This window comes from Microtus ochrogaster, unplaced genomic scaffold, assembly GCF_000317375.1.
Source record: "Microtus ochrogaster isolate Prairie Vole_2 unplaced genomic scaffold, MicOch1.0 UNK52, whole genome shotgun sequence".
NCBI classification, from domain to species: domain Eukaryota; kingdom Metazoa; phylum Chordata; class Mammalia; order Rodentia; family Cricetidae; genus Microtus; species Microtus ochrogaster.
Window position 1 is genome coordinate 45064 of NW_004949150.1, and position 12036 is coordinate 57099.

The window sequence follows — 12036 nt, forward strand, 5'->3', positions numbered from 1 at the left end:
TTCTGTTCTGCAAACTTGGTGAAAGCATTTATCTACTTTAAGAATCCTGTCGTAAAATAGCCCTTCGACAGAGTCACATCTGTATATGTATATTCTCTGCATTTTTCACTTCTTTCTTTTATGCCTTTTACTTCTTTTTTTGTCTCGTTATTATCAGACTCCAGTCTCTACCATTAAGGATCGCTACTATTGCTACTACCTTCCACCTCTTCCTCTTGCTGCAAGATCCTGTGCCTTGCCCCTGAAGCTGATGCAATTCTGAGGCCAGATTCAGACTTTGTCCTTGTGACTTGACTCTTCAGTGGAACAACTGAACTACATAATTTCTAATCTAAATATCACAGTGACATGCTTTTGTCCTCTGTTTCAAATATCAAACTCAAGGGAATCAGCTTCTTTGAACATCTTGAACTCTTTAATCCTTTCGTAGTCATCATGTAACATACACACACGCACACACAGACACGTGTGTGTGTGTGTGCGCGTGTGTGTGTGTGTGTATAAAAGCGGCAGAAAGAAAGAATTTCTGTGTGATTTGGAATATCTTGTATAAAAGCTAGGTTCATAAGTAAACTTAGAAAAAAAAAGGTTTCTGTTTGCCAGTGGTGACATTGATGAACTAGATTTGCCCTTTGCTGACCCATGGATATCTTGCTTGCTGCTACATTGGGAGAGCTGGCTCTGCCCCTCACCCAAGGGGGAGCAGTCAAAGTAGAAGCCCTGACTTACTAAATCAGCTACTACCCACTTACACATCCAGAGCTTTGAGTTGGCTCACCACAACATCCACCTCTTCTATGACTGGCTGGAGCATGTGAAAGTACTGAAACAAGTGAAATCCGAGGTACAGCATGCCCAAGACTTGGAGGAATAACAACATACCCAAGAGGAGTTTCTGTGAGGCTCCAGGATTGATGGTGTATTAAAAAGCAAAGGCCTGGACAAAAAGAACAACTCACAATGAATAATTGCGTGTAACGCTGTTTGCATAGAAGGGTTTGCTATGTGAAAAACATTAACTTAGTAAGATGAGTGAAGAAGTGATGGAGAGTTGGGAAAGACCAAGGAGCGAAGTGTTTTGTGATTATTTTTATTAATATTTTTAGTTTTAGTTTTCTTTTGGGGCAGATGCTTCAAGCGTCAAGGATGGTTATGCATGGACTGGGGTATATATTGTGAAATTCTGAAAGAATCAATGAATATGTTAAAAAACAAAACAAGAAGAACAGAAAAAGCATATAACGTATATACAGCTACCAAAGCTACAGCTTCTCTACATAACACCTTTAATCTTGAATCCTGTTCTGCTGCTAGAAGACCATCTTTATTCAGGTCAGAGACTGAAGCAGTGGCGCTGAGTTAGTGACTGATGACACAACTGATTTTTATGAGCAAAACATAATTCTCTGGGGCCATAATAAAAGGAGAAAAAACACACACCCTACACACAGAAAGACACACACAAACACATACACACAGAGAGAGATATAGAGAGACAGAGGGAGAGAGAGAACTTTAACATGCCAAGATATCTCAACATCTCTATTTTTTGTTTACACCTTATATACCCCAGCAGAATCTTTGAAGCAGTATAAAATTTACAATGTATATACAGTCTATTTTTCAAGTGTGTTATTGCAATGAAAACAGTAATAAACAGCATGTTTCCCAATACTCTTACATAATTTACTATATTATAAATTATACATGAAATACAATTATTTCCAAAGTTCTGCATACAGTCATGCATAAGACACTTGTTAACAGGGTGTAAGCAAGAAAGGTGTTTTCCTAAGCTAGTTCTTTTACTGGCAGGCTGCACATGGCAATGAAAGGATATATCATTTTATCATTCCTCTCAAAAGTAATATAAAAAGATCTTAAAAGGATAGCAAATCTACATGTTTGTATTAAAAAACAGTCATTTCTACTTTAAGGCTCCACTCATCATCAACTTTTTAATTAAGCCATATAGAAAAAAAACTGAGGTCAAAAGTGGGTACAAAAAAATTAATCATCACCTTTGATCATCATCCCATCTTTAGGAAGAAAGGTACATAAGCCAGCAGTAGCCAGGCTGCCATTCTTCTTGTTTCCTGATCTCCTTCAACCTTGCTCTACCATCAAATGTGTGCCTTTCTGTACTTTAAATTGTCCCTCTTAAATTTCTATACCAAAACCATTAACAAAAATATCTTAATCTAACTTTATAATAGCCTGCATCTCTCAATAATTTCTAAGAGTGATGGTTGAATCATCAATCACCTCCAGCAACAAAGCTTGGAAAAAGTCAATCACTATTATTGGAAGTACCAATAACACTGGTCAGTGAAAACTAGAAACCCCTTTAGAGTTTTCATATATTATGAAAACTCATAGAATTTCATAGAGTATAAGGAAGGTGGAGACTACAATGGCTATGCTTAATAATAGTATGAGGTCCTCAGAACACATAGTCTTGAGGGCTCTGTCTCTCCAAAGTTCACCCAGTGTGTTTATGATAACCACTGAGTTATATTCCATGAGTTGCTGTTCTTCTATCAGGCCCCTGACACTGCACAACTGAAGCATCATCATCAGACAGGCTCTTGCATCCTTTCCCCAGGGAAGCTCCAACACTGGTCCATAGCTTCAAGGCTTAATTGGTCTCCATGACACACTTTGTGTTTTCAAAACCAGCACCACATGCAAACCCTTATACAATATTTGTCAAGGTCTGCTGCCTCACCATACCTTCTATGTGCCGGTCCTGAAGAAATACTTAGGAGATTTCACCTTGTTAATACTGATCTATTATTAATCACACTGATTTTTCAGGCCATGATAACAACATCAATTGTCTCAGGAAAGTTTCACTTCAGCGGTGCTGGCATCTTGTTAATCATAGCCTAAATTTGAGCCCCAGTAGTCCAAATTGATGTGTGATTCCCCTCTGCATGCTATGAATATGTTTTCTTAACGTTGGTTAACTAAACGCTGGTTTAGTAACATTAGTTATTAAGTACCCGAGGGGAGGTGGAGGTGATATCAAGGAGATGACATATAGCTGTTAAAGAGAAAGACACTCAGAACCTATAACAGAAACCACAACCCCGTGACAAGAAACAGATTGATAAAAAAAAAATGTTAGTTAAAGATGTAAGAGATAGTGAGAAATACACTTGTGTCATTGGCCAAGGAATGATGGAATTAACAGAGTTTCTTTGTGACTATTTTTGTCTGGGCAGCTGAAAACGAAAAGCAAATTCTGCTTACAAGAATTAAGTTTTTGATTTAAAATATCAACAAACATCTGTGATTGAATCTTTTATAAAATTCTTTCTGAATCCTCACAGGCCATGCGTCCTTAATAAAATTATTCTCAGCATTGTTATCTTCCAAGATCCCAAAGGACAGTCCCATTAAATTCTAAGAACTCATTGCCTTTGCCAACCCAAGTTCCTCACGTCCTTCCACAACATTCCCCATAAACAAAACTGTCATGTTAATAACTGCAACATCTCAGGTTCCTAAGTATGGATTTCTGTTTTATTTTTTCCTTTTAGTGTTTGGAAAAAACACTGACAAACTCCAAGTTTTTGGAGGAGATGTAATAATTTTTTTTTCAGTATACAAGCTGCAGTTCATCATTGAAGGAAACAGAGGCAAGAACTCAAACAAGGCCTTAAAAGGGACCTTGTTGCCGGGCGGTGGTGGCACACGCCTTTAATCCCAGCACATGGGAGGCAGAGGCAGGCGGATCTCTGTGAGTTCGAGACCAGCCTGGTCTACAGAGCTAGTTCCAGGACAGGCTCCAAAGCCACAGAGAAACCCTGTCTCGAAAAAATAAAATAAAAATAAAAAAAAATTAAAAAAAAGGGACCTTGTTTAGAAGTTCACTTTCTGTAAGAAGCAGAAAGTTTTATGTGCCCACAGAGCATTAGGGAACAATAATGTTCAACATTTGGGGGCTTCTTCTAAGGGGAGGAATTACCTATTTCCCATGCAGAGGGCTGTGAATGGATACTATTAAGTCCTGGAGACTTTTTTGCTAACTGTGAAAGCAGACTTCATCCATCTTTTGCTAAAGAGTCAGACCTCATCCAAATTCTCCAGAACATTTATCACAAACTATCCCTCCACAGATCTGTATCTTTAACTCAAAGTTAATAGAAGCCTTCTTTAGGGAGATATCACATGATTTGAAAGCCTGCCTACTATACTATATACTATATTATATATTATAATAATATATATTATATAATATATGTTAGAGACTGTATTAGATTCTAGGACTTTTAGTCATAAAACCTACTCTCATGGTCATGAGTATATTGTAAAGGAATTTCTAAGTAGCGACACCTTAAATTTTATTATGAACATAGAATTGGAATAATTGTTGCTGAAAAATTTGGAATAGGAGTAATTATTGCCTGAAAACTTTTATCCCCAAATTGTATTGTATTTTAAATATTTTATCATGAACCATCTGGTATCAGACTTCCCCAGTCTGATCCAGGTAAAGAATGTCAAGAAGAGAAAGATACAGAGGGACAGACAGACAGACTGTTTGCCAGTAGCCTCCTGTTCTGGCTAGTATTATGTCAACTTGACACACAAGCTATAATTATCTGAAAAGAGGGAACATCAACTGAGAAAATTCTCCAAATAATATTTCTCTACATCATTTTCTTAATTATTGATTAATTGACGAAGGCTCAACCCATTGTGGATGAGTTCATTCCTAACATGGTGGTCTGGAAATCTATATGAAATCATGCTGAGAAAGCCAGTGAAAGCAAGTCAGTAAGTAGCACCCTCCATGAACACTGCGTCAGTTCCTGATATTCTTTGATGATTCACACTGATGTGGAAATGTATATAAAATAAAAGCTTTCTTCCACAAGTCCTTTTTTTGTTTTCTGTTAACTGGGTGTTTCCTCCAAGCATGAGAAATCCCAAGACACCACGTCTGATTCAATTGAAGACTGCTTGACACTGTGGTCAATTAACTCAATATGACTTAGGAATGTGTTGCTAAACAAAAAATTCTGATATTCTAGTACAACAATATCATCTATTGTCAATCTAGTTTTTCTGGCATACTGCACCTATAAAATGGAAGTTTCTTCCTTAGTTATTCCAAGAATAAAACCGGTTAAAATAAGGAGAAATATTACACTCAAGTGGGGTTTTGTGTGTGTGTGTGTTTTTTCTTTAAAAGCAAACTAAAACCTGAAAATGCAAATTGATAAACAGCACATTTGACTCATTTTCTACAAATTGACCTTCAAACATATTCTTTATTTCAAACTTTACACTGTTTTTTTAAGATTCATAGAAAGTGGCACATTGTAGATCACTATGTAGATTTATTTTCTATATTCCTTTGTTTTAATCTCTCTGGCTTAAAAATATTTGGACTGGAGTATTACTGTGGTATTTCCAAACACATAAAAATGTCCATAACTAACAGAGTGTGTGTAAAAAAGCAGTTATCATCTTCTTCCTAGTTTATACAGTGCCCTGTTATTTTAACAAGCTAAACAGAACAATTTTGTTCCCAAAGATTGGAACCACCTGTGAATTGAACTATCTATAATCTAGGATGGTTTCAATCCTCTCCTTATTGGTCAGTTAACTCCTCACTCAAATGTCCAAATATTCTTTCTTGAAACCCATTCTGTATAGATTTTATAATGTATCATAGGTTACGGTAACATATATACTATTATCCCAGGATGACAAATGTTTTAAAAATAAAGGTGAGAATTGTATTTCTTAATGAGAAATGCAGTTGTCCTTTGGTATCTGAAAAGAATTAGGACATCCTTTTGTATAGTTTTGTTCACAGATGATTTCCCCATATTCTTACTTTTAAGTCCTTTTTACCCTTCTAGTCTGTGATGTTCCCTGAGCTGTATGTGTAGGATACGATGTAGATATATCTCTTGGGCCTAGGATTCCCAAAATATCTTGATCCTTTAATTGATTTAGATTGTAGTAATTTGTGGTAGTCTCCATTTGCTGTAAGGGAAGCTTCTTTGATGAGTGGTGATAATTACACTTCTCTATGGGTATAGGGATAAGATTTAGAGTGCAGCAGCAAGGATTGGTCTTAGTCTAGCAATGGAGGGGTAGTAGATTCTCTTCTAAGTTCCACAACCACACTAATCCTGGAATGTAGTATAGGTGCGCAGTACCAGGCATGATTTCCCTCCTCTTGAAAGAACCTTCAGTCCAATTAAACAGTTTTTGGCCACCACCAAAATGTGACTACCACTTATTGGACCTTTATGCATGTGTTTCCCTGACAATAATTGTTTGTGCTTTATACATGGTCTTGCAACTGGGTATGACTATTGAGTGAAAAAAAATCTCTTAGAAATTTGTACTGTACAATCTGGAACAATGCAAGCTACACTAGAGGAAGGAGACTTTCAAGTTTGATCTTACAAAATTATCTGAGTCCAGTGTCCTAAGTGTGACGTGTCTTCAATAACACAATCTCACTTTCAGCCTGTGAGATATAACCAAGAGACACACCAGCAGTCTTTATTTCCTTGAGAGTTATCTAGACTAATCTGAAAAGCCTGTAATTCAAAAGATTTTTCAGTCCTGGTACTGGGGTTTATTAGTATGTGGTTCTTCATGGGTGCATTGTTAGACCCAATGACATATTTTCATTAAAGACACACATCCACATACTCACAGAAATGCACACGCTCATACAACGTATACATGGGTATGCATAAAGATCTATATGCATACACTTATATGAATTGAACATAATTCTGTTAAATACAAAGTAATAATTGGTGCTAAATCAGTAAATCTTTGTGTCACTTGTCCCTTGTCATCCTGTCTCATTTTATACTGACATTCTCCTCATGGTTCATTAAAACCCATTTCTCTGGCACCAGTTCTAATTGTAAGTTAAAAACAGCAGGCATCTCAAATTGCAAAACTTTCATCCAAATTTTACTGAAGAATGTGGGTACTGCACAAAACACTTAAAGAGGAAAAAGAAATCTGAGAGACATTTGCAGGCAACAAGAGACTACTTTGGGATTCTGAATCTAAATACAGAAGAAACAAGGTGACATGTGGCATAATTGATGAAAAACAAATGAAATGTAAGATTCTTTGTCCTCTGATGTTGGATCCTTATTCTTAGGAGGAAAACCATGCTGCAATGAGATCTATCTGAACAAGCTGACAATAAAAGAGAAGCGCTTGAGATTGTGATATAATGTGTTGTAGATGTCTCTGTAAATCTAAAAATAACCTAGAATAAAAATAATACTTTGAAACGAACCAGAAATAAGAAAAATTTTCCTTAGTTCAATAGAAACATTTCATTTGATCTACAAACTATCTGGTAATGCTCTCTCATATTTTTCTCAGATGCTTCAACTCTTCAATTGGTTTTGTTCTTTTATATATTTCCCACGGATCTTCCATATCATGGCAGTAAACTGTCAAATATGAATCATGTGTATCAAGTATCAAGATTCTTTACTAATGTCAAGGATAAATAATTCTTTCTTTCAACAAATATTTGTCGATATGAAAAGATAGGGTGATACAAGTGATATTAAACTTAATATTTACAAATCCAAAATAACTCATAAATTCCATGTCTTCTAAAATATAAAAAAAAGAAGTGAAAAGTAACATGACAGTCAATATGAAAGGCTGGTTAAAATACAGAAATATTGAGTAATACACTTATAATAAAATCATCAACTGTGATCTAAAGTGCTAGACAAAGAGAGTGGAAAAGAGCGTGAGTCTCCTGTCTCCATCTCTTAATTTAAAGAAGAACAGAGGAAAAAGTAGAACTCAATAAAAATCAAAAAAGTCATAATCATAATAATAACAATAATAATAATAAAAGATTATTTAAAAAAGAAGATCAAAGGAAAATCTCATGGAACAAAGACAGTAGAAGTGGATTACTGACCCAATAAGCCGATGCAGGAAAATTACTCGGGGCTGTAATTACATGTTACTCTCTTATGTATTCTGATGAGCAAGAAGCAGAACCCAGGAGAAATTCTGTAATCAAAGCAGTCAGCTGGGAAAACAGCCAATGCAACACCATCACTGTGGTTGCAAAGTTCTGAAGACCCGCCCTCTAGCCTATAAAAGAGGAGAACCAGAGATGCACAAGAGCACAGGCGACTAACAGTAGTGACCTGACCTACTAATTCTACTAAACTGATTCTACTAAAGACTGTGGAGTGTGAAAGCAAGTTCAGTGGTAAGACGACAGTATATACAAGGTTAAGATTACAGTTGTCTGTGACAGATCAGAGATTCAGTCTGTGAAATATATGGGAAATGGAGAGACTGCCAGCAATCCTGAGCAATGAAAACGGTCAGGTGAAAAGGAACACAGAGGAACGCTCTACACTAGTGGTTAGAAAGCTCTATTGGAATACATTTCCTCACCTGCTCAAGATTGAGAAAAGTGAGGACTTTTGCCTAAATGATGTGTCATAGGGAACAGAGAGCTTAATTGAACCATTTTCAAGAATAAAAGCCATCATTCTTAAAGTATAGGCAATGAGTGTAAAAAGATTCCAGATAACCTAGAATGTTTTCTATATTATGATCTGTTATTGGTGACTATTAATTTTAATCGAAGAAAAAGACCTTAAAGATCTTTGTGAGGATGCTTTGATTCAGACTTTATTCATAAATGGCAAGGTAAAAAGAGGCTGTGATTTGAAAGAGAATATTACTGAGTGTATGGGAGTGTTTTAAGAGAGGAAAGAAGGAATAAAAACTAAATTTTTCTAGACCTTTCCTAATAATGTGTTTCCATTATCATCGAGTCAGGTAACAATTTGAAACAAATTACATACTTTAAAAATAGAAATTGAAGTTACCCAATGTACATACACCATGCCAAATAAGATGCCGTACCATCAATATAGAAGTTAAGTCATTTACTTGTGTTCCTGCAGGGAGAATAATGCATCCCAGCAGCCTCTACCAAATGTAGGACTTGGTGACACATTGAGGAGGGACGTTGTGTGCAATAAAGGGAGTTGGTTAAAGCTTAGTGAAAATTGGAAACATCTAACAATCTATGGATTGTGTGAGCTTAGATATTCAATTCACTAATTGTGTTTACACTATCCTGTTGAAGGAAAAAAGTAAAAACTGATTCAAGTATAAATAAAAATGACAAAACTTCCAACTGTTTTTTTCCCAAATTGCCATTTCTATGGTTTTTGTAAGTTTGTGGGTGTGTAATAACATCTGTGGCACCCTGATTCGTGTCCAGGATAGATGTAATCTATAGACAGGGGATAACAGAATAAGGAAAGGTGCACAGTAGAGAGCAATTTGTAAATGGATCTGTCCTCACCACCTTTCCCTTTGTAAGATTGAGGAATAGACCCTTTTAGAAAGAAACGAGGAATTCTTTGAATGTTGTACAGCATGTACAACAGGAAAGTTCTTTTAAGTTTTTCTTGTTGCTCTTAGAGGTAAGGAATGCACTACTGTTAGCCTACATGGTAACTCTTCCCTTGTTATATTGTTACTGAATATGTCACTCAAAATTTCTTTGGACTAACTATCTATATGTTTTTTTGTTTTTTTTTGTTTTTTGTTTTTTTATATTGTTACTGAATATGTCACTCAAAATTCCTTTGGACTAACTCTATCTATATGTTTTGTTGTTTTGTTTTTGTTTTTTGTTGTTTTACCATCTGTGCTCCCATACCTTTTTTTTTTAACCAATTTCAGTCATGGATTCATTCTCACTCATGTTGTTTATCATGACTCTTTTGCTGCCATCTCTGCTCTCTGAAGAAAGGGTAAGTTTAAAATGGAAAATCATCACAAATTTAGACGTCAACTTTGTGAAATGGCACAGTACTTGAAAGTACAGCAATCTAGAGGGACTGATAAAGAAGACCATGCTCATGGGGTCTTAGAGCACTTAACATGGTAGAGAGACAAGAGAGTAAGGCTACACTCTCCACCACTGTCATCTGCAGTAGGTTGTAGCACAGATAATAAAAACCTAGAGATAGATATTGGGTTCAAACAGAAGATCAGAAAAGCAAAGCAGCCAAATCACTATAGAGATCTTATCACTTCCAAGGCTCGGACAAGGAAAGGGACGATCCTGCAAAGTTCTCCACCAACCTCAGATTCCACATTCCAGCGTGTTCCTGTCTCTTATACCCTTAATATTCCTCTCTCTGCCCAGCCATATTGCTCCTGTCTCCATGTCCCTAGTGCTAGGATTAAACGTGTGCGACTCACAAACACTGGGATTAAAGGTGTGAACCACTACCTCCTGGGTGTTTTTTTCTGAAGAGAGATTGTGTAGCCCAGGGTAGCCTTGAGTTTATAGATGTCTGTTAGTCTATGACTCCTGAGTCCTAAGGTTAAAGGTGTGTGCTACCACTCCCTTGCCTGTATGGCTAACTACTGTACCTCCTTGCCTTCTGATTTTCAGAAAAGCTTCATTATTAAAACAAAATAATATACCACTACATTTCTCCTCTTTTTTCTAAACTAAAAATGAAGGAAAAAAACTAATATAAGAAAAACTATGAAGATGGGGAGTGGTGGTGCACATCTTTAATCCCAACACTTTGTTCATAGAAGCAAGTGAATCTCTTTGAGTTTGAGGCCAGCCTGGTCTACAGAGCTAGTTCAAGGACAGCCATGACTCTTACACAGAGAAACCCTGTCAAAATAAATTGCATTATATCATCAATTTCAGCAAGAGTAAAAATGTATGTACACCCGTTTCTAGGAACAGTAATCTCAAACTTGTGTCAATATATAAAATTTGTATACAATATACAAAAGTCCAACTTAATGTAAAACATTTAAAACTAGTAGTTGCTTTTTAAAAGTAGATCCAATAATCTACATTTTTTTCTGATCATATCTATATTCCTCCTTTTTGCAGAGTAGATTCAATAATCTATACTTTTATCCCATCATACATGTATCCCCCTTTTTCTATTTGAAACAAGAAATTTGTATCTAATATCCTTTGTTCAACTTTCCTCCTGTCTATAACCAATAAGAATTTGCAATCAACTACCCAAACAATGACAAATCTGTAACCCATTGAACAAACTAAAACTACCCACTCCACATCTTAGGAATATGAGTGTCATAGTCTTAAATTTAATTCCTGCTTTCTGGGTAAAAGATATCTTTAGGGGATCCTGAAATAAAAATTTGGGTTAAATTTCACAACGTGACAGAGGTAGCAGTATCATTGGTTGTCTCGTGTTTGTGTAATGGGAATGTGCGGGGCTTGTCTCAAGTCCTGCCTAGAATAGTCTGTAATGCTGGATCATCTTAGCCAGCACAAAATTTTTCTGAGAGGTTTGTAGTCCAGAAGCCAATCTTTAGGTGGTCTTTTTAAGCTTAATGGGTGTTATCAGAGTCCTAGATGAATCACTGCTGTGGGGCCCCATCCTTTTTTGGAGACTTCAATGGTCACTATTAGGCTTGCAGAAATATGATACAGATTCAAACTCAAAATTATGTACTCTAAAGTAGATGAAATCTTTTCTAGAATTAGTAAGTATTCTATATGACCACTAATAACATTGAAAAAATTATAAAATATATACTTATATATATATTAATCTTATAAAATTTATACCTTAAAAAGCTGTTAAAGAGTCAATGTAAAGCCAAGGGATTATGAGATTAGAAGCCATACAAAAGTCCATGATTTTTTGTTTTTCTTTTTTCTCATATCATGTGGTTCCTCTGACATGAGATATAGATTTTGGATTGTAATTTAATAAGTAGTCTTCGGTTTAGAGAAGGAAAAAGACACACTTCAACTCCAAAGCCAGCTTTAATGTCTAACTGGACTGAATCTACAGAGAGATCATTTGCTTTATATGTCTGTAGAGAATAGCAGAAACAAACATTTGGGAAGATTTATGAATTTCTATCCTACTGGAAATGTGATATAGCAATAGAATAATTTAATCTTTTTCTTGGGACATTTTTTTTAAGGATGAGTTTTCCTTTTTCTTCAGATGTCCCATT